The following is a 23,546-nucleotide window of genomic DNA, read 5'->3' on the forward strand; positions in this document are numbered from 1 at the left end:
GACTTTACGCACATTATTCTGTTTCTGTAACACAGCTTACTGCACACACCCCTATGTTTATTAAAATAGATCCATTATCTAACAGTCTAAATATATGATTTTTTAAATTATTGTTAGTATTATTTATACACAACTGTACAATAAATATAGGATGCAAATTACAAATTTACATAGATAACAGATGCAGACTATGACATTGGAAGAGATGGGACCATTAACTTATTCAAAAGAGTTTACATATAACATAATATAAACCATTATCATAGCACAATACATTCTTCTGCTAAGTGCCATCACATTTTGTTACTGTGCTGTGCTGTAATATGGTACTAATACTCCCCACCTGCCTGTCAAGTGGTTGCCTGATGGTAACCCACCTTTGTGAGTATAAGAACCTTTGACATTACATTAAATATTGAGCTTACCAGTAGTGATAGGCCGAACCTCCGATTTTAGGTTCGCGAACCGGGTTCGCGAACTTCCGCGGAAGGTGTGGTTCGCGAAAAAGTTTGCGAACCGCAATAGACTTCAATGGGGAGGCGAACTTTGAAAAATAGAAAAAACTATGATGGCCTCAAAAGTGATGGAAAAGATGTTTCAAGCGGTCTAACACCTGGAGGGGGGCATGGCGGAGTGGGATACACGCCAAAAGTCCCGGGGAAAACTCTGGATGTGACGCAAAACAGCGTTTTAAGGGCAGAAATCACATTGAATGCTAAATTGCAGGCCTAACGTGCTTTAAAACATCTTGCATGTGTATACAGCAATCAGGTAGTGTAATTAGAGTACTGCTTCACACTGACGCACCAAACTAACTGTGTAACGCACCGCAAGTTACCAGCGGTTTGTGTAGTGACGGCCATGCTGGACTACTGCGCAACATGGCGAGATTGCTGTTCCTCACTCAGTGATGTCAGGTAATGTGTGACTGCCTTCTCAACTTTCCATGGCATTGTTAAAAAGCTTACGTTTTGTTTTTAAATTACATTTTCTACTTGCTGTGTACTTGTTCAGTACCGCTACAATGAGAATCCTATGGAGGCAGGCAAGTCTGGCATTGTGACCCCGGGTAATGGCCGGGGAATGAGGGTTTGAATCCGGTGTGGAGCCTGAGCAACGGCTACCACTACACATCCAAGGAGGGCAGCAGGCAGGCATGGCCGTCCCGAGGTAGTGACCAAAAATAACAATACAGGAGGACTATCGAGGGCTTGCTGTATTTGAATGAATGTACTTTAAATCCTTTAACGAGAACCAGTTATGGCGGGCAAAGATGACACCACATTCCTTTCACGAGAATCATATGGAGGCGGGCAAGTCTGCCATTTGTGACCCTGGGTAATGGCCGGGGAATGAGGGATGGAATCCGGTGTGGAGCCTGAGCAACGGCTACCACTACACAGGCAAGGAGGGCAGCAGGCAGGCATGCACGCCCGCCCCGAGGTAGTGACCAAAAATAACAATACAGGACTCAGGAGGACTTTTGAGCCCCTAATTGTAATGAATCAACTTTAAATCCTTTAACGGGAATCCGTTATGGAGGGCAAGTCTGCCATTGTCACCACGGGTAATGGACGGGGAATGAAGGTTGGATTCCGGCCCGAAGTGGGAGCCTGCTGAGACCCATGCTGTAGCTGCCCTGACCGTGCTTTGCAGACCAGGCATCTGTGGTCAGATGGACCCTTGACCCAGCGGAAGACAAACCAAGTCGAAAGCATTTGCCAAGAATGTTTTACGGAGGGCAAGTTTTTTGCCATTTTTTTCAATTGTTTGAAACTGTAGATGGTTGTATTTTTCAATTGTTTGAAACTGTAGATGGTTGTATTTTTCAATTGTTTGAAACTGTAGATGGTTGTATTTTTCAATTGTTTAAAACTGTAGATGGTTATATTGCATTCCAGAGTTGGAGCCTAAGAAACGGCTACCACCACACATCCAGGCAAGGAGGGCAGCAGGCAGGCATGCACGCCCGCCCCGAGGTAGTGACCAAAAATAACAATACAGGACTCAGGAGGACTTTTAAACCCCTAATTGTAATGAATCAACTTTAAATCCTTTAACGGGAATCCGTTATGGAGGGCAAGTCTGCCATTGTCACCACGGGTAATGGGCGGGGAATGAAGGTTGGATTCCGGCCCGAAGTGGGAGCCTGCTGAGACCCATGCTGTAGCTGCTCTGACAGTGCTTTGCAGACCAGGCATCTGTGGTCAGATCGACCCTTGACCCAGCGGAAGACAAACCAAGTTGAAAGCATTTGTCAAGAATGTTTTACGGAGGGCAAGTTTTTTGCCATTTTTTTCAATTGTTTGAAACTGTAGATGGTTGTATTTTTCAATTGTTTGAAACTGTAGATGGTTGTATTTTTCAATTGTTTGAAACTGTAGATGGTTGTATTTTTCAATTGTTTAAAACTGTAGATGGTTGTATTGCGTTCCGGAGTTGGAGCCTAAGAAATGGCTACCACCACACATCCAGGCAAGGAGGGCAGCAGGCAGGCATGCACGCCGGCCCCGAGGTAGTGACCAAAAATAACAATACAGGACTCAGGAGGACTTTTGAGGCCCAAATTGTAATGAATCAACTTTAAATCCTTTAACGGCAATCCGTTATGGAGGGCAAGTCTGCAATCCATTCAAGTGCAAGTTCTGCACTGACTGCCAGGTATAATACAATGTGCAGTCACAGATGCAGTGAGAGGTATGCAGTGACTGCAAACAGCCGTTTGTGTAGTGACGGCCGTGCTGGACTGGTGCGCACCATGACGAGAGTGCAGGTGATGGTGGCTTTTCAGCACATATGGTCGCCCGGCTGATGTAGCTGAATGACAGAGCAGTGACTGTCCAGCTGATCAAATTTGGTCTGACCACAATGAAACAACGACCTTATTATCTTTGGTGTGCCACCCCCAACCGAGACACTCATATAGCCAGCGGTCATTGCTTCATTGTGATACGCAAGCCCCTTCACCGCGGCAAGGTAATGATCACGAAGGGGGATGTAAAAAAGGAGAAAAAGGAAAATCGAGAGCCCCCGATAGTGTATTATTGTTGATATAAACGTTGTGAGAAATAACGGTAAATTATACTCACAATTGTAGGTTGCCGGGTTAGGCAACCACTTGTATCACAGACGGGGAGATTAGACCTGTCCCCGCTCAGGTTAAAAGTCGCTCTCTGCGTAGAAGAAGAAGAGAGGGTGTCCACACCCATCCACCAGGTGGATATTGCGTAATAGGAGAAACAGAGGCGCCAATAGAGTAAAATTGATTCCGAATTAAAACAAATTAAAATGTGGGTGGCAGTGGTGGACTTGCCTACCCCCAATGAGAAAAGGACCAATTTGTATGGTTGACAATATAATTTTAATCAATTTGATACTCCAAGACAATAATCAATTTGCAACGCGTTTCACGGGACACAAGCCTCTAGAGGCTGATTACGGAACCTCTAGAGGCTGATTACCCCGCCGGAGCTTCTTGTATATGCCGGCCGCTCTCTCGCCGCTGATGGAAGGAGGGGGGACCCCAGTTGCTCCTACTTGTATGTATTTTGCCTGAGGAAGCGGGCTTGTGTCCCGTGAAACGCGTTGCAAATTGATTATTGTCTTGGAGTATCAAATTGATTAAAATTATATTGTCAACCATACAAATTGGTCCTTTTCTCATTGGGGGTAGGCAAGTCCACCACTGCCACCCACATTTTAATTTGTTTTAATTCGGAATCAATTTTACTCTATTGGCGCCTCTGTTTCTCCTATTACGAAGGGGGATGGGCACATGTATATGCCTTTTGGTTTTTTTTTTTTGTTGCAGCCGCCTGCAGTTCAGCCAGAAAAATTAGGCTGGCATTTGCACGCCAAAGAAAAATTAGAATAGCGGCCACTGCTAGCAGCGGCCTTAAAAATTCTGGAATCCGCCTAGAGTCTTGGACCCTGGTGGTGGTGGCGGAGAAGGCAGTTAAGCAGCCTGCAGGCAGAGATGCTGTGTGTGGGGACTGACTTAGTCTTCAGTCGTGCAATAGCCCTCAGGGATCCATGCCTCATTCATTTTGATAAAGGTCAGGTACTTGAACACGGTCATGACTTAGGCCACTTCTCTTGTCAGTGACAATGCCTCCAGCTGCACTGAAGGTCCTTTCTGACAGAACGCTTGCGGCAGGGCAAGAGAGAAGTTGTATGGCAAATTGGGACAACTCTGGCCACAGGTCAAGCCTGCGCAACCAGTAGAGCAAGGGTTCATCGTCGCTGCTCGCAGTCGCAGTGTGTACATCCACACTTAAGGCCAGGTAGTCGGCTACCTGCCGGTCCAGGCGTTGGTGGAGGGTGGATCCCGAAGGGCTACTGCGAGGCGTTGGACTAAAGAATGTCCGCATGTCCGACATCACCCCGAGATCGCTGGAGCGTCCTGTCCTTGCCTGTGTGGACTGGGGAGGAGGAGGAGGATTACTGCCAGTGGTACCTTTATTGCGTTGTACTGTCACATCACCCTTAAATGCATTGTAAAGCATCATTGACAGCTTGTTCTGCAAGTGCTGCATCCTTTCCGCCTTGTGTTAAGTTGGTAACAGGTCTGCCACTTTGTGCCTGTACTGAGGGTCTAGTAGCGTGGCCACACAGTACAGGTCATTCGCCTTGAGTTTTTTGATACGGGGGTCCCTCAACAGGCTGGACAACATGAAAGAGGCCATATGCACAAAGTCGGATCCAGACGTACTCTCCATCTCCTCTTGCTCTTCCACAGTGATGTCACGCAACTCCTCTTCCTCCCCCCAGCCACGAACAATACCACGGGAACGTGGAGCAGCAGAAGCCCCCTGTGATGGCTGCTGCGGTTGTTCTTCTGCCGCCTCTTCCTCCTCCACAGAAACACCTTCCTCATAATCGTCATCCGAGTCTGACTCCTCTCCTTCCCCACACGACTCCTCTTCTTCCTCCTCCTCCTCCCTCTGTGGTGCCGCAGGTGTTGAGGATACATGTGGTTCGGATGAAAATTGCTCCCACGAATCCTCCTGCCGTAGCGGTTCCTGTTCCCGCTCCTCCACAGCTTCATCCACCACTCTACGCACGGCACGCTCCAGGAAGTAAGCGTAGGGGATCAAGTCGCTGATGGTGCCTTCAGCGCAACTCACCAGGTTGGTCACCTCCTCAAACGGCAGCATGGTCCTGCATGCATTTCGCATCAGTGTCCAGCTGTTGGGCCACAACATCCCCATCTTTCCAGATTGTGTCCTTCTACTGTAGTTGTACAGGTACTGGGTGACGGCTTTCTCCTGATCTAGCAGGCGAGAGAACATGAGCAGGGTGGAATTCCAGCGAGTTGGGCTATCGCATATCAAGCTTCTCACCGGCAAGTTGTTTTTCCGCTGAATGTCTGCAAAGCGTGCCATGGCCGTATAAAGACCGCCTGAAATGCCCACACAACTTCCTGGTCTGCTTCAGGACGTCCTCTAAGCCTGGGTACTTTGAGACAAATCTTTGCACGACCAGATTCAGCACATGTGCCATGCAGGGTACATGTGTCAGCTTTCCCAAATTACAAGCGGAAAGGAGATTGCTGCCGTTGTCACACACCACATTGCCGATCTCCAGCTGGTGTGGGGTCAGCTATTGCTCCACCTGTTTGTTAAGAGCAGCCAGGAGAGCTGCTCCAGTGTGATTCTCCGCTTTGAGGAAGGACATGTCTAAAATTGCGTGACACCGTCGTACCTGGCATGCAGCGTAGGCTCTGAGGAGATGGGGCTGTGTAGCTGGAGAGGAAGAGGAGATGGCAGCACCACTAGAGTTCAACTGACACTCAGCCAAGGAGGAGGAGGAGGTTGACAGCGAAGAGGATGTAGCTGGAGGAGAAGGAGAGGAGGTGGCAGGAGGCCTGCCTGCAAGCCGTGGAGGTGCGCTGCGCAGCCACGTACTCCCTGCTTGCTGCCATCGGTCCCCAGGTTGACCCAATGGGCTGTGTACGTAATGTAGCGGCTCTGCCCGTGCTTGGCAGACCAGGCATCCGTGGTCAGGTGGACCCTTGATCCAACGCTCTTCGCAATAGATGACACCACTTGCCTCTGAACAGCACAGTACTGTTTGGGTATGGCCTTTCGTGAAAAGGACCTGATGGAGGAAGAGGAGAAGGAGGGTGGCTTGTCTTTTGAGGGGTGCTGCTTTTCCTCAGGTGTTCTTCCCATAGCTGTTTGTGCCTTTTCTCCAGGTGCCTTCGTAAGGCACTTGTCCCTACGTGAGTGTATGCCTTTCCCCGGCTCAATTTTTGGAGGCAGAGAGAACAGATGGCTTTGCTCCTATCTGAGGCAAACACGTTAAAATATTTCCAAACCGCTGAGCCCCCCTGGGGTGATGGCACTACGGTGGCATCAGCAGCTGACCTTGAAGGGCATGTTGGCTGGCTGGCCATACATGGCGCCGGACACTGCCCCCAGCTGTTTCTGATGATGAGCTCCCTCTGCTTCTATCATGGAGTCGTCTCCTCCTACTCCTCTCTGGCTCCCCCTCTGAACTGTCCCCCTGGTCATCTCCTCTATTGGGAACATACGTGGCATCCGTATAATCGTCATCATAATCCTCCTGCCCAGCTTCGCTTTCCTCAGACAACTCCACAACTGCACCAACTTCAGGTGGTGCATCATGACCCTCCTCACACGTTACGTCCATAATATCGCCACCTAACTCAGACGTATGAGGTGGTGTTAGAGATGAGCGTAATGACCTAATTACGATTTCGCGAAATTTCGCGTAATTAGTGTAATTACGATTATGGCCGTAAGTACATAATCGTAATGAAGAAGGATTTCGCGAAATTTCGCGTAAGCGTAATTTTCGCGTAATTTTCGCATTACAGTCGTATCATGCCGTAATTTCGCATTAAACGCTACCGTAATTTCGCGTTAAACCATAACGCTCCGTATAATATAAAAAAGCCGCCGACTTTAAGGGTTAATAGCAAAGCCCCCTTAAATGCTAAGAGCCTCAAATTTGGAGAATATATTAAGGAGATCAGGAGGAATAAGAGGAACATTTTTTTTTTTTCAAAAAGACCTTATAGTTTTTGAGAAAATCGATGTTAAAGTTTCAAAGGAAAAATACTTACCTGTCCCTTTAAATAAATGATCCCTCGCAATATCCTCGGAAATGTTCTATCAGTTACAATGTAACAAAGTTATTACAATGTAACAACTTTGTTACATTGTAACTACGCCGCACCCCACGTCACTCACCGCCGCCGCCGCGTCTGTGCTGCAGCCTGCAGGACCCGACAGAGCTCTGAGCTATAGCTCAGAGCTCTCTAAGCATCTTTGTATTTGGGCTCCAAGGAGCCCCATTGGTCCTTAGCAGACCAATGGGGTTCCTTCTGATTTAAAGGAACCCCATTGGTCTGCTAAGGACCAATGGGGCTCCTTGGAGCCCAAATACAAAGATGCTTAGAGAGCTCTGAGCTATAGCTCAGAGCTCTGTCGGGTCCTGCAGCACAGACGTGGCGGCGGCGGCGGCGGCGGTGAGTGACGTCGGGTGCGGCGTAGTTACAATGTAACAAAGTTGTTACATTGTAATAACTTTGTTACATTGTAACTGATAGAACATTTCCGAGGATATTGCGAGGGATCATTTATTTAAAGGGACAGGTAAGTATTAATGGTTAATTAAGAATATTAAAGGACTTTTTTCGTGGTTATGTTTTTTGTTCAATTAAAATACTTTTTCTAAGTGTCTGTGTGTTTATTTACTTTAACTCTTAAAGGAAATGGGTAAGGGGTACAAGTACCTCTATACTCATTTCTCCTGGGAGGGGGGGTGGGCATCTGGGGGACCCCTTTTTAAAGGGGACTCCCAGATTCCACTATGAACCTCCCCCCCCAGGAAATCGCGGCCTCCACCTCCACCGCCCATCGGAGGTGGAGAAGAGCCCCTTGTCCTTGGATTGGACAAGGGCTCGGAGGGGGAGGGGAAAGCTTGGCTGCCCCTCCCCTTCCGAGACCCCCCAATCCATGGACCATGCGGGCTGGTATAGTCAGGGTGCGGAGCCCCACGCGGCCGGTGCTCCGCATTCTGGCTATCCCAGCCTGCATGGGGGACAAGGGGTTAAAGAGGTCTGGGAGGGGGGACCCCACGTCGTTTTCTTTTTTATATTTCCCACACTCAGAACGAAGTAAGTAAAACTCTTCCCACTTGGGGGAATCTATGAAAATAATACACTATTGTTACCTGTGCAAAAAAAACTGACATTTTCCGCATTTAAAAGACATTTTCGCCCTTGAAACTTAAAAATCGATTTTCTCAAAAACTATAAGGTCTTTTTGAAAAAAATGTTTTTCCTCTTATTCCCACTGATCCCCTTAATATACCCTGGGAATTTGGTGTTCCTAAACTTTAAGCAGGCTTTGCTATTAACCGTTAAATTCGGCGGGTTTTTAAATGTTTACATTTTTCCTTTGAAACTTTAACATCGATTTTCTCAAAAACTATAAGGTCTTTTTGAAAAAAAAAATTTTCCTCTTATTCCTCCTGATCTCCTTAATATATTCTCCAAATTTGAGGCTCTTAGCATTTAAGGGGGCTTTGCTATTAACCCTTAAAGTCGGCGGCTTTTTTATCTTATACGGAGCGTTACGGTTTAACGCGAAATTACGGTAGCGTTTAATGCGAAATTACGGCATGAACAAAACGCGAAATTACGCGTTGAAAATTACGCTTACGGTATTTTCAATTACGATTTTAATGGCAATTACGCTACCGTAATTTCGCATCGTAATCGCAAATTTCGCATGCGTAATTTTAGTAATGTGAAATTACGAAAATTGCGGCTCAACTCTAGGTGGTGTACCTGCGCCTTCTTCTTGTTGTTGCAGTAGTGGCTGTGAATCAGTGATTTCACCACCACCACCAAATAACTCCTGCGAAGTGTCAAATGCAGCGGATGTGGTGCTTGTTGTAGCACTGGTGGCTGTGGGAGATGAGGTGTTTTGTGTTAAATACTCAAGCACGTCCTCACAATTTTGGGAAGTGATGGCACGTGCCTTCTTCTGAGCACTGTACTTTGGGCCAGGTCCGCACAAAATCACAGCAACACCACCTCGCACAGACCTGCCAGTGCCAGGTGGCCTTCCTCTGGGTCTGCCTCTACCTCTTCCTCTACCTGGTTTGTCCATTTTGTCCATCTCGGGGGGAAGCTAGGTATATGCAGAGAGGTGAGTTCACTGAACACAAAAGGTATTTATATATGCAGTGAGGTGAGTTCACTCAACCCAAAGGTAGTTATATATGCAGTGAGGTGAGTTCACTGAACACAAAAGGTAGCTATATGCAGTGAGGTGAGTTCACTCAACCCAAAGGTAGTTACAGTATATATGCAGTGAGGTGAGTTCACTGAACACAACAGGTATTTAGATGCAGTCAGCTGAGTTCACTCAACACAAAGGTAGTTATATGCAGTGAGGTGAGTTCACTCAACCCAAAGGTAGTTATATATGCAGTGAGGTGAGTTCACTCAACACAAAAAAGGTAGTTATATGCAGAGAGGTGAGTTCACTGAACACAAAAGGTAGCTATATGCAGTGAGGTGAGTTCACTCAACCCAAAGGTAGTTATATATGCAGTGAGGTGAGTTCACAAAACACAACAGGTAGTTAGATGCAGTCAGCTGAGTTCACTCAACACAAAGGTAGTTATATGCAGTGAGGTGAGTTCACTCAACAGAAAAGGTAGATATGCAGTGAGGCGAGTTCACTCAACACAAAAGGTAGTTATGTGCAGCGAGGTGGGTTCACTCAACACAAACGTAGGTGTATGCAGTGATGAGGTGGGTTAACTAAACACAACAGGTACTAGTAGTAGGTAAATGCAGTACTGGGTGGGTAGTACAATGTGCAGCTCTCTGTCACACACACAGGTAGTCACTGAATGTGCTGCTGATGCTGGTGGGCTTCTGGCAGTGGGACACACACAGTATGAATTAGCAATGCTGTCTAAACAACACAAGTGTCAGTTTCAAACACAGAAAAAAGGAAGGCAAGAGCCTGACTAATCTGTCCCGAGGAGAACAAGTCTGCAGCAGCTGTCCCTAGCCTGTCTCTAGCAGGCACACGAGTGAGGCTAATGGCCACCGGAGCCTGCCTTATATAAGGGGGGTGGGGCTCCAGGGCTTAGTATAGCCGGATTGGCTACAATGCGCCTGCTGACTGTGATGCAGAGGGTCAAAGTTGACCCTCATAGAGCATTATGGGGCGAATCAAACTTCCGGGAAAGTTCGCCTTCGCCAGCGAAGGCGAACCACCCGATGTTCGCCTGGAACCGTTCGCCGGTGAACCGTTCGGCCCATCTCTACTTACCAGACAATATTGCACTATTGGGCTCTTGGTGTCCTCTGTTTTGTTTTTACAAGTACATTTTGTTACTATGAAGCTTTCCTGGAGGGGACTTTGCCTTGTCAAAAATTTAGAGACTCTTAAGAGAAGCATTATAGAACAGTGATGTAATCCGTAGCATGTAAATTATGTCAGAATAAGCAAGTCTCTGACCCACCTCTCTCCTTACTACAGTTCATTTGCACAGCCTGAGCACAGCCCCTCCTTCAGCCTCAGCCTGCAGGGCATTGAGTACTGGACAGTTTTTAAGTCATTCCAACTCTTAAAATCAAGCACTACAGCGGGTCGCCATCATTGTGGGCGGCCAGCGGGGACACCGAGGACCACCAGAGCTGTGGTGAGGGTCTGAGACAGCTGTGAGGGGCTGAAAGAAGCCCCAGGTGAGATAATACTTCACCTCGGAAGTCCCTTAATGAGACAGTACAGTCAGGATATAAAAAGCTGTCAAAAGCTGTAAAAAAAAAGTTTTTGTACAGTAATTGGCATTTAAAAGGTTAATTTTCTTACCCCCCTTTGTTGCTGGCTGAAAACCAGGTTAAGCAGTGGTATGGCGCACTGCCACTATGGGAGAAATGTAGCCTCGAGCTCACTCTGCCTCCTCAATGCATTTTTACAAGAGGAAAACAAATTCACAAAGGGGGGGGGGGGAGTTGGGGGATGAGGAGAATCAGAATCTTTATTTGGGTGAGGGGTGAAGCTTTGCACGGACAAAGGGTCAGAGCTTGGCCTGGCCAAGGAGTGGAGTTTATGCAAAATGGGAGGTTCTCGTGGAGGGGGCTATCATTACACCCCTCCCATCATCAGCTAGCAGCATGGTCCACAGAATTCACAGGATCCTCTACCAAAAAGCTCCCCTGCTTCCTTACTGATCTCACACTGGCTGATGAGGAATTTGAAGACTCTGGAAGATACAATCACTTCTGTCTTCAGCTGCTCTCTTATCTTCCATCTATCCCCTCGGCATCTGCTGGCCACATCTTCAAAGAAATGCTGAGATTTTAGCAGCAGCGCTGTCACAAGATACCAGTGTGTGCAATGCCTCAGCCATAACCAGTATGCTGCATTGCAGAATGCAAATCTAAGGTGAGGAAAAGACGTTGCACACTTCTCTCTAATGACAGTGCAGTTGTTATCTTCTAAACTAGCACCACCAATACAACTAACAGGGCATCATAATACAAAACCAAGTCACAATTACCCCTCCACAACTAGTGCTCCACTTCTCTGCACTTAGCAGCCAATCACAGAAACACAGCGATTAAGCAGTTTTTTGCATCTGAAGTGTTGGTGTTCAAATTCAAGGCCGGATTTATACTTTTTCCGCTTCTAGGTCAAGTATGTTGTGGCTCCCCTCCCATGTGCAGTAGCACCCATCCCATTCCATGTGCAGCCCCCTCTTATATGTGTAACATTCATGTACTGTAGCACCTTTCTTTCATGTACAGCTCCCTTGGGCAGAAGCTTCTCTTTTTAATATGTTGCTACCCATTTTTAGCTTTAACTTTCATATATAGCAACCACTATTCCACGTCCAGGTGCCCCATGGGGCTGCAGCCGCCCAAGGCCAAGGCTTTTGTGTCCGTTCCAGAAATCCGGCCCTGCTCAAATTCATGATCCTGCATTTGTAAACCCAAATTATGCTGAACACACCCAAGCCAGTGAACAAGGTCACAGGGTAGTAGTCTATATCTTGCTTCGTTTGACTACCAGGCTTTCTCCTTCCAAGCTGGAAGGAGAAAGTATCAGGTAAAATTGGGGTGAACCAAACGCAAGTGACCTCCCTGTGACCCTGTCCACTAGCTTGTGTGCTGAAGTGCAGTGCAACATTAATAACCCTAACATTTGTATAGCATTTTTTTCCTGTTGGACTCAAACCGCTCAATAGCTGCAGCCACTAAGGGTGTGCTCAAGGGGCCACCCTGCACTGTTAGGAAGTCTTGCCCAAGGACTTCTTACTGAATATGTACTGAACCTAGCCAGCATTTGAACCCTGGCCTCCCATGTCAAAGGCAGAACTTTTAACCACTACACTATCCAACCACTGCTAGCCAACCACTACCACAACCACATTATTTGGGTTACTGAATTGTAAATGTATGTTTGGAAATGTAACTATGCAAAAGTCAGTGTCATTTCCAAGTAAGTGGTACAGGTTAAAGACAATCAAAGCTCAGTAATGCAAAGTAAGGTTTGTCCCACTGATCTGGCTGTCAGTACTATGGCAATGGTATACTCAAGTTTCAAAAGTAAAATAGATTTATATATATGTATATATATATATATATATATATATATATATATATATATATATATATATATATATACTGTGGGAAGTAAGGTTAGAATTAATCAGCTTTAACCCTGAGCTAAGGGACTTTAACTTTGATGTGGTCAAGACATCACAAAATGTAATAGTTAAGAACTCCAGAACACCCTATAAACCTATAAGCTAGTAAAACTGGTACTCTTTCCCTGTAAAGTAGCTGATGAATTTTACCAAACAAACTTTATACTTTCTTCAGCTTTCTGAGGCAACGGTGTAACTATTTGAGCTGTAATCTACTATATCAAAGTCAGGATAGAACACATAACCCTAGTAACATTCTGTCAATCTCACTAAGATTCTGCCTCATTATCCTTGGCTGTGTGGATTGAAACGATAAATAGAATGAGTATGAGTTGTACCCCCATTTTTTCAGTTTTTTAACTAGCAACTGAGGATGAAAAAGTAACAAAATACCTAAAAAAAACCCTAAACCTAAAGGTTTTCTTTAGGGAAAGACAGTGCATCTACATTCACACAGGTTCTTGGACACACTCTAAACTGTATTTGTTTTGATGTTATTAACCTCTTGACGACCAGCTAACGCCGATTGGCGTAAACTGGTCGTCTGCGGGTTACCATGGAAACGGCTGCTCAATCGAGCGGCCTTTCCATGTCAGTTCACGGAGGGTGTCTACATGAACAGCCGGAGAGCCGCCGATCGCGGCTCGCCGGCAAAATGTAAACAGGCGGGGAAGAAATCCCCGCTGTTTACATCATACGGCGCTGCTGCGCAGCAGCGCCGTAGGGCAGATCGGCGATCCCCGGCCTCTGATTGGCCGGGGATCGCCGGCATATGATAGGCTGAAGCCTATCCTTCAATGCGCAGGACGGATTTCCGTCCTGCGCAGCTCACAGGGGGAGGGAGAGGGAGGGAGAGGGACGGAGCGCCAAAAACGCTGCGGAGGGGGGCTTTGAGGAGCCCCCCCCCCCCGCAAAGCGCAGCAAGCCGGCGGCGATCAGACCCCCCCAGCAGGACATCCCCCTAGTGGGGAAAAAAGGGGGGTAGTCTGATCGCCAAGGCTCACTCCTGATCGGTGCTGCGGGCTGGAGAGCCCACGCAGCACCGATCAGTGCAGAAAGCCCTGGTCGGCAAGTGGTTAATATAAGCAGACCAACTTGCCAGCTGTTACAGAACTCTCTTTCAAATAACTTATTTTACTTAGACATTATTGATAATGATTGTGGGCTATCAAAATCAGGCATCTGTCACATCTCCCATCCCGTCAGTCTAGCTCAATGCATAATACACTGATAGCCAAAATGAATAGAGTGGTCAGGTCAGTGTCCACTAGAGTTTTCAGATACACATGGCTGAACTTTGTCACTAACTATGCAACTTATATAGGACACCAACTCCAGATTGCCTAAATGTGCCAGAGTTGATTTGCTTGATAACTCTTGAACACTGGATGGAATGATGCACATTTTAACACTCCAAGTTTTAGGAGGATAATTTGAAGGTTCATATCTCATAGAAACCCAAGATTATTTAATGTGAAATGGAAAATCTAAACTCTAGTCCAAACAAGAAATAACCATCAAAAACAATCTGTTGAGGTTGTATGTTGAAAGAAAAATATAAACAAATGGAATGTGCTAAAATGCATACTGAATACTCAGTTACTCAGAGGAAATCTCCTCTGGATAGGTGAGACAAAACTGGAGCTTTTGCTACGTAACATTCTATATCCACAAATGGTAAATAAAACCTTTTGAAGAAAAAACATACCTACTGTAAAACATAGAGGAGGCTTGGTTATTTATTTATTTTTGGAAGGGCGGGGCTACTGTGCTGCATCCGGCATGGGGTGTCTTTAGTCTCTGCAGGGAATAATGACATTTCAAGAGCATTAAGCCATACAACAGTGAAACAGTGTCAGAATGCTCTGTCTCAGGTAATATAATAATGTTTTACAGTTCTCCCTCTCAATAAAATGATTATATTTGTTTAAAAACGACTGCAATTAATTTCAGTTCAAACAGATTACTGTGCCAGTTCATTTATCAATAACCGCTCTCACTCATTAGTCAGGATCACTGTAGCAAGATTCCAGATGGATTCAAATACAATACTCAGCTCAACAGAGCTTGTTGCCGCTCGCTTCTCCTCAATCACTAGTACCTGTAAACAAATCTCACATAGTGTGATACTGTCTCGATTCAATCAATCACAGTCAGCAATAAGAACAATCCTCCCAGGTGTCAGTTCAACACTCCATGCAGTGAATAGCTGACCACTCTGTGCACTTAACTTCCCAACACGCAGAGTATTTCTAGCAGCTCACCAGATGTATCTCACCGCTAGTCACTGGTGGTATTCACATTTCATCAACAGAATGGCTCAGTAGCCTCACTTCCAAAACGATCAGTTTAATATTCATTAAATAAAAGATAAAACAGAGAACATCATAGCGTATTATATCATAACAGTTCAGCCAAAGTCTGCTGCCAATTGCACTTACAGACTCCTGCGCTTGTATCTTGCGTATCTCAATATCTTTATTGATGTCCGCCCCCACTCCGGCGAGTATCATGCAGCATCCCGCTTTCCGCTCGTCTTTCAGCTAGGGCTTCTGGATTCCTGCGCGCTATGCCAGCTGGGCTCCGTGGCGCGATGATGTCCTACGTCAGACTGCTTGCTCCACCCTATGCATTCCGTCCTCCTATCCGGACTCATCAGGGGCATGGGAGTGAGCAGTCACTTTGTTCTTTAGTACTGTTAATTCCTCCTTCTAGTTTCTAAGGTTACTAGAAGGAGGGATTAACAGTACTAAATAACAAAGTGAGACAGTATCACACTATGTGAGTTTTGTTTACAGGTACTAGTGATTAAGGAGGAGCGCGCGGCAACAAGCTCTGTTGAGCTGAGTATTGTACTGCAATTAATTGATTGTTCTTAACTTAGTTGACTTTGCTAATATGTGGTAATTTTGTTGAATGGAAAATACCATAGAATGATTGCAGTAGTAATGTGTGTGTATATCATAACACAGTTGTGGACCACAATGCAGAATACCGTACATGGCATTATCCCCCAATAGTATTGAAGTATAAAAAATACTGTGAATTTGCAGTTTTATATAAATTACTTTAAAAAGTCCATCACATGATGCATTTTAACAATTTATATTATGAGAGGTCTGCAAACCAATCTACCAAACTCGAGTCTTCAGATACAGAAAGGTAATTTATTTGTTATGTTTTAACAGAATGAGGACATTAATGAAATCCATGAAAATGACCATATAAGAAGCATAGAAAACCAAAATGATGTACATCTTGAGGAAGTGACTGTCCAAAAAGAAAAAAAAGACGCTAAACTCAGCAAGAGTCCACTGTTGTATGAACCTATTCAAGAAGATGAAATTGCTATAACGCTAGATAATCAAGAAAATCTTGTAAAAGGTACCTTTACTCTACATATGCCATATTCAGTGCCATTTTACAGGAAATAAATATTCCAGTCTTGAAATGCCTTTGCCACTGCACATGTATAATCATCAATGTGATCACCAGCAGCAGCAGTAACAGAACCCTGCTTCCCTTCAATATGTGTGAAGCATGTATGCAGGTTGTGGAGCGCCTCAATTTTTTATGCAGTCAGTATCCAGTTTATCCACTCACCACCTATGTAGCTGTGGTGCTCATTTCAGCAAGGGTTCGGCCTGGGCTGTGGAGGACAGACAGTGGTCCATATGCAATTAACTTTTCCTAATCAGTTATATCCTAGGAGATAATTTTCATATTCTCTTTAAAATACATTTTCACCCTTTTCTATTGAAAGAGTAACCAAAAGTTGATGAAAAGTATTATCAAAATTATTTTGAGTATTTTCTTGCTTGCTGATTGTTTAACCTTCCTGGCGGTAAGCCCGAGCTAAGCTCGGGCTATGCCGCCGGAAGGCACCGCTCAGGCCCCGCTGGGCCGATTTGCATAATTTTTTTTTTGCTGCACGCAGCTAGCACTTTGCTAGCTGCGTGCAGTGCCTGATCGCCGCTGCTACCCGCCGATCCGCCGCTATTCATCACGCCGCAGCCCCCCCCCCCCCAGACCCCGTGCGCTGCCTGGCCAATCAGTGCCAGGCAGCGCTATGGGGTGGATCGGAATCCCCTTTGACGTCACAACGTCGATGACGTCGGTGACGTCATCCCGCCCCGTCGCCATGGCGACGGGGAAGCCCTCCAGGAGATCCCGTTCTTTGAACTGGATCTCCTGATCTCCGATTGCCGGAGGCGATTGGAGGGGCTGGGGGGATGCCGCTGAGCAGCGGCTATCATGTAGCGAGACTTTGTCTCGCTACATGAAAAAAAAAAAAAAAAAAAGATTTGCTGCCCCCTGGCGGATTTTTAGCAAACCGCCAGGAGGGTTAAAAGACATTTTATGACAAGGGCCCATATGCAACTAATTTGTTCACCTGAATTATCTCCTAGGAGATAATTTTCATCTTCTCTTTAAACTAAATTCTCAGCATTTTACAATTGAAAAAGTGCCCAAAAGTTGGTGAAAAAGCTTTTTCAAATGTATTTTGAGTATTTTCTTGCTTGCTAGTGGCTTAAAGGGCATTTTATGGCAAGTTGTGAAATTATCACCTTGGAGAAAACTCAGGAGAAAAAGTGAATTGCATATGGGCCAAGGTGTGAAATTATCACCTAGAAGAAAACTCAGGAGAGGCCTGTTACAGTCTCTTGTTCATCAGAGTATCTGTGATCTTTATGGTGGGTGTAGAGAACCCCTAAAAAAGAATGCAGAGACCAGGAGCCTAGTGGTGCAGTGCCTTTAGGTATAAGAGCAAGGTGTAATAGTTGTGATATATACTCACAAAGGTAGGTTGCAATCCCTGCAACCACCATATAGGATTGCCGGAAAATAGTCATCCCTGCTCGGTTCTCCAGTCCAAATGGACACTAGATGGTCGCTCTCCTTGAAGACTTCATAATTGACAACTGTAAAGCTATAAGTACCTCCTCTGGAGGTCTAGAACTAGACTAGATACTGTGGTTGAGGCGCCCGGTATACAGTATCTAAAGTATAACTTTCTATATACTTATATGTGAAAATAAAAGAGAAGAGAGGCAATTATTTACCTCTCTAGACAATTCAACACCAGTGTGACTGGAAAAAGATTTATTCAACATAGGATATAGACACGCCGTGGAACAATTTCTGGAAAGTGACAAAGGGGTTTTGGGATGCATGAGGCCAGCATGCCACTCCACTTCCCTACCATCCCTTCTTCCTTATGAAAAGTAGGTGGGCCAGCTGAAGAAAAAGAAGTCCTAAGGACAGGTCAGTGAGTGTTTCAATGCTCCAGTCAGTGTGTGCTGCATGGCCCCAGTTTATGTGAACTGATACATTTAACATTACTAGAGAACAAACACACAACATTTCTACCAAACGCCTAGTATTGACATTTCAAGTCTTTAAAACCTGTTTTTATTTTGAATTTAGGTTCAACGTTTGCAGGAAGAGAAGTGGTTTACCTGGAACCCCCGGATTTATCAAGACAGCATACCTTGGAAAGTACTAGTGCACGACTAAGTCCATTAAGCAATAAAGATTTAAATCAGCAAGAACATAATCAAGAAAACAACATGCCCCATGTACAAAAGGAAATTAATCACAGCAAAACAAACCGGTCTGCCAAATTTCAAATCCAACAAACCAACAGCAGGTCAGGTTTACACATTGGGAAAGCACTGACAATGCCTCTTAGACAAGTTAATGAAATACCTCCACCTCCAAAACAAGCAACAAATTTAAGAGACCTTCTATCAGAAGATGGTAATATTCTAGCTGACTGTTATTACCATCAAGATGGAGAAAGTCACAATCTAGTAATATTTGAACCATCACATCAGTCAACTCTACCAAAGCTTAGGAATCCCATGCCCAGAGAGAATTTTGCAAAACGAATATCTTGGGTGACATCACAACAAGGAAAAAGTGGATCTGTCCCAATTGTCATCCATGGCACAAGGCCACCACTTTTTCCAATGTCCAGACAAAAAACTATCATTGTCAAAAGCTTAGGACAAGCAAAAGAGAAGCAACACTTGAGTATAGATAAAGTAAAGAGAAATATGGTTCAGCTGACACCAGCCCACAAGTCTACAAATCTAAACCTACCACTCTTATTACCCACTTATAAGAAACGCTCAGAGAGGAAAAAGAGTGTCTTAAAATTAGAATTTGTATAGCTTATGACTCCTGCTTGTTGCAGATTTTAAGGAGCTCTTCACTTACAAGTAGCATCCACAGAGTCACCCGATATATGAGTGACATGATCCTATTATAACACTGAATTATACGGAATGTTTCATCTCTATTAAGTGCATTACTAATGTATTATTTTTCTTCCGGGCAACACAAATTTTATACAGTATTTTAGGACAAACCTGAAGAAAAAATAAACTGGTGAAGTAAACAATTGTGTCTATGGTCCTACTCCTCTGTAGGACCTTTTTGGAATCCCACAGACTTCCACTGATTTTAAAGGTTAAAATGTAGACTCAGGTGAATGACAACCATTTTATTTAATGTGTATTCAGCTCCCATACAGACAGAGTGAACCATTGAACTTTGTATCTGTTCATTGAAGTCAGAAGTTATTCTCAGCCATGTAGGAATTGTATGACCTCTTATTAGTTATAAGGAAGAATTAAACACGAATGTCTGATTGGAGTCATGACTGCAGAGACACTGGGCCTGATGCACTAAACTCTGGTAAAGTTGCCTCACAAAGGAAGTGTACAGCAATTTTTTCATTGCTACCACAGGGGGAGCACCGGCCATTAACCCATTAGCATCAGGTGCATTACCCTGGTTATTGGTGAGGTGCTATGGTAACACACATTGTCAAAGCAATGCCGCGTTAACTCGGTAACGCGCGTGGTGCTAATTGGTTAACACCCAGTGCCCTCCCTAAGCTAGTAACAGTAAAATTGCTGTGCGGTTAACAAATACAGCCCCTGATGAGATAAACATGTGTGTGTACAGTCCCTAGCCTACTAGTTAGCCAGTGTTCCTAAATGACAGTGGGCCTAATGCACTAATGTTGCCACGCACAGGGAATTTGTACCACTTACAGTGAGAAAAAAAGGAATACTCTTACAAGCGTACTGTATTAGCTAACAGCCGGTGGGTGCACAAGTAAGTTTACTGGGCAGTGTAGCATAACTCGCGTTGTACAAGTAATGTCTATGTTGCTTGTATAAATGGATGTCATACAAGCAAAGTAAAAATCTATTAACCCTTCGCACTCTCACATGCAAATGTTCAAACAAATGCATTCACAGATTAACTCATCCCGGCACAACTGTTAACCCTACAGCTAAGTTAAAAGCCGTGGTTTTAGTTCACAGAAGAATGCATTCTTATGCTTAGTCACCTATACTGCGCAGAAGTACCCAGGTAAACATAGGTGTCCTAACTCTGGCCCTGTAACATGCATAGTGCAGACATGCAAACACATTAACCGCACCAGAACAGAAGTTATCAAATACAATAATACATCCTTTATTTGAAATTACAGACATTAAAAACTATTGAAACATGATGGGGGAATATATAAACCCACAATATCGGAGAACTGGCGGACATATAAAGTGCTAATAAAGAATATAATCATCCTCAAACAACCTGTGCATGGCACTAGGAGTGTATAATGCTATTGTAACACATACAATGACATCAAATATATACATGTGCAATAGATGTCCCAAGTCAACGCATGAGACCAGTAGAAGTGGAAAACAAGGAATGTAGAAAATGGGGTGACATGAAAGAGGGAAGCAACCCCCTGAACCATGAAAATGTGTAATAGAGAACGGCCAAAGGCCAATCAGATAATGACCACATAGGAAAGTGCACAAGAAAAATAAGTGAATGAGAATGATAAAAGAGGCAGAACCAAGTGCTGAAATAGTGAATGGTGATGGATAAGATCCTACCAGTGTAATGTCTCCACGGGTCCCCACCGCCGCTATCGCGATTCGCCACCTATAGTGTGGCTTTATCGAAGCTACTGAAAACTTAAAATGTTGCTCCATATATACAGGTCACGAAGGGGAAAACGCCCAAACGTAGCGTGGCCACGCTACCGCCTCCATTGCGCCACGTTGCGTAGCAAAGTAAACACTCTGTCGGCCTCCGTATCTATGATGGCCGGTAGTGGCCAAAAAAGTATACGCGTACAAAAGTACGCATCCTAGCATGGGAGTACGCATGAACAAATGAACGGATCCGTACAAACGCATGGAAACTACGCGAGGGCACCATCTAGTGGTTAAGATAAGAAAATGGTTATATATACCCTAAAATGCTAATGATCTAAATTGAAAAGAGAAGAGGGACCAAAATAAGTAAGAGAAATAGATCAGACAAAGAAGATTCAGTATAAAAAGTGTCTATATATAAAAAGACCATGTAATTTACAAACAAAGAGGAATAAATAGGCAATTATTAACACATGTCAATTATAAAGATACAATATATTCGAAGAGCAAAATAGCTGAGTTGATCATCGTATAAAAAAATATATACAGTACTATAGAATAGAGAGGTCAATTTACAATGTAAAAATTCACAGGATGGTTGCAAAAAGTTGGAATCTAACATTGTATACAAACAATCTAATGATGCATAGATGATTGGGGCCCAAACCCCAGACAAGCCGGCAAAGTTCCTTGACTGTGTGAGCATAGTATAATCTGGATAAAATAACAAAGTTATATGCTGTGCTTGTTTCGGATGTTCAGATTTCAGTTCCAAGACCCTGAGGCCACCTCATCAAAAGATCCATGACACTCAAGAACCAGAACAATGATAAACACATGAGTAAATGATCCCTTCCGAAAGGACATCAGATGGATCTGTAACTAGAAATAACACATTTAATATGCTACATCCCTACTTATGTTCAGAAGTTGATCAGACCATTAACTGTACAACCGTTCCATGCGTGGTATCTACACATGCACCCATCAACAAATATCAGCATGTGGAAGACCCCTCACCAAGGTCGCCACATACCCACACAGTGCCGGTACTACTAAGAGGAGATCCACCACTTACCACGGTAGATAACTCTTAAGACATAACAGACATGATTGAATAAACATGCCACAGAAAAACACACCATCTCAAAACTGTGATAGAGGGTATAATACAACAGGCGTGAAGAGATTAAAGCACCAAAAATCTCACATATTGAGATCACTTCAAATATCCCACAAAGGTAAAATCCTCATTCATACCTGCTGGTTGCATAGATCCCATATCATAGATCCACCTGGTCTCGCTTCTCAAGAGGGCCTGAGTGATGTCACCACCTCAGGGAGATAAAGCAATTTTTTGTAATCCAATCACAGTCCAACCCTTATAATCACCTCCATGCTTTTTTAATGCATGATCAGCCACCGAAGTGAGGGTTTTACCCTCTACCCAATCTCTCTCGGCCAATCTTATGGTCGACCAGTGTTTTTGGATTCGTGCTTTAAGCATATTTTTTGTTTGTCCAATGTATAATTGGCCACATGGGCATCGTAACATATAGATCACACCACATGATTGACAATTAACATGTTGCTTCAATTGATGTCTCCTGCCTGACTTAGGGCTGATGACAGACTTTGTGATACTCATAAAGGGGCAAATGTTGCATCTTCCACATGGGTAGCTACCCCCCCGTTTGGTCTCTATTGGGTTTCTTAGCCTGAAAATGACTCTTAGTGAGCAGATCCTTTAGGTTGCGAGCTCTTTTGGCTGTGATGGAGGGTCTATCTGGTAAGTATTGTGTAATCACAGGATCCGTAGTTAATACTGGCCAATGTTTCCTGACTATTCCCTGTAAATGGCTCCAACTGTTGTTAAAGGGGATGCACAAACGTACACATTGTTCTCCCTTCTTCCTTTTGGGATAAAGTAGTGTTTCTCTCACTGACTTTCTCGCTCTCCCATATGCCACATCAACCACTTTTTTTGGGTAGCCTCTCTCCAAAAACCTTTGTTTTAAATCATTTGCTTCCTCCTGAAAATTCATTTCCGTGGAACAGTTCCTCCTAACACGTAGAAACTGACCTGTTGGAATATTGTTCCGCAATTGTCGTGTATGAAAGGATGAATAATGAAGGAGGCTGTTGACCGCCGTGTCTTTCCTATACAAGGTACTCCCAATGTGGCCATCCTCTGTAAAGAATAGATGTAAATCGAGAAAATTAGTCGAGTGTTTTGATATAGTTGAAGTCAATACAATATTCAAGGTGTTATTTCCCAGATCCCCCAGAAAGGACCTTCCCAATTCCTCGGAGCCATCCCATAAAATCAAGATATCATCTATGAAACGGTACCACCCCAGAATATGTGGGTGGTACTGTTCCATGGCATTCTTTCTCTCTTCCACACCCATTTTAAGATGAGACTTTAACGATGTCTTGGTGGATCTAATGGGATTCATCCTCTCATGAAATTACTTCACTTTCAACGGTAGGTATTACCTACAGACACACGGAGTCTCTATGGGAGCTAAGTGCGCCCCCTCCATCGCCAACCTATTTCTAGGCTGGTGGGAAAGACAGGTTGTGTGGGGGGATGCCATGGAACGGTACCACCCACATATTCTGGGGTGGTACCGTTTCATAGATGATATCTTGATTTTATGGGATGGCTCCGAGGAATTGGGAAGGTCCTTTCTGGGGGATCTGGGAAATAACACCTTGAATATTGTATTGACTTCAACTATATCAAAACACTCGACTAATTTTCTCGATTTACATCTATTCTTTACAGAGGATGGCCACATTGGGAGTACCTTGTATAGGAAAGACACGGCGGTCAACAGCCTCCTTCATTATTCATCCTTT

The 23,546-nt window shown here is 44.5% G+C and overlaps 1 long non-coding RNA gene across 2 annotated transcripts in view; it reads right to left on the reverse strand.

Annotated features, from left to right (window-relative positions):
- LOC137503716 (uncharacterized) overlaps nt 1–23,546 on the reverse strand; it is a 192,648-nt gene that overhangs the window by 72,028 nt on the left and 97,074 nt on the right. The window contains exon 5 of one of the 2 annotated variants that reach the window (XR_011019314.1): nt 14,421–14,508. This is a non-coding gene — a long non-coding RNA (uncharacterized lncRNA). Of the gene's footprint in view, nt 1–14,416; nt 14,509–23,546 lie in introns of both variants that reach the window. The other variant, XR_011019313.1, reaches the window with a different exon arrangement.

This window comes from Hyperolius riggenbachi, chromosome 4 (assembly GCF_040937935.1).
Source record: "Hyperolius riggenbachi isolate aHypRig1 chromosome 4, aHypRig1.pri, whole genome shotgun sequence".
Lineage (NCBI taxonomy): Eukaryota > Metazoa > Chordata > Amphibia > Anura > Hyperoliidae > Hyperolius > Hyperolius riggenbachi.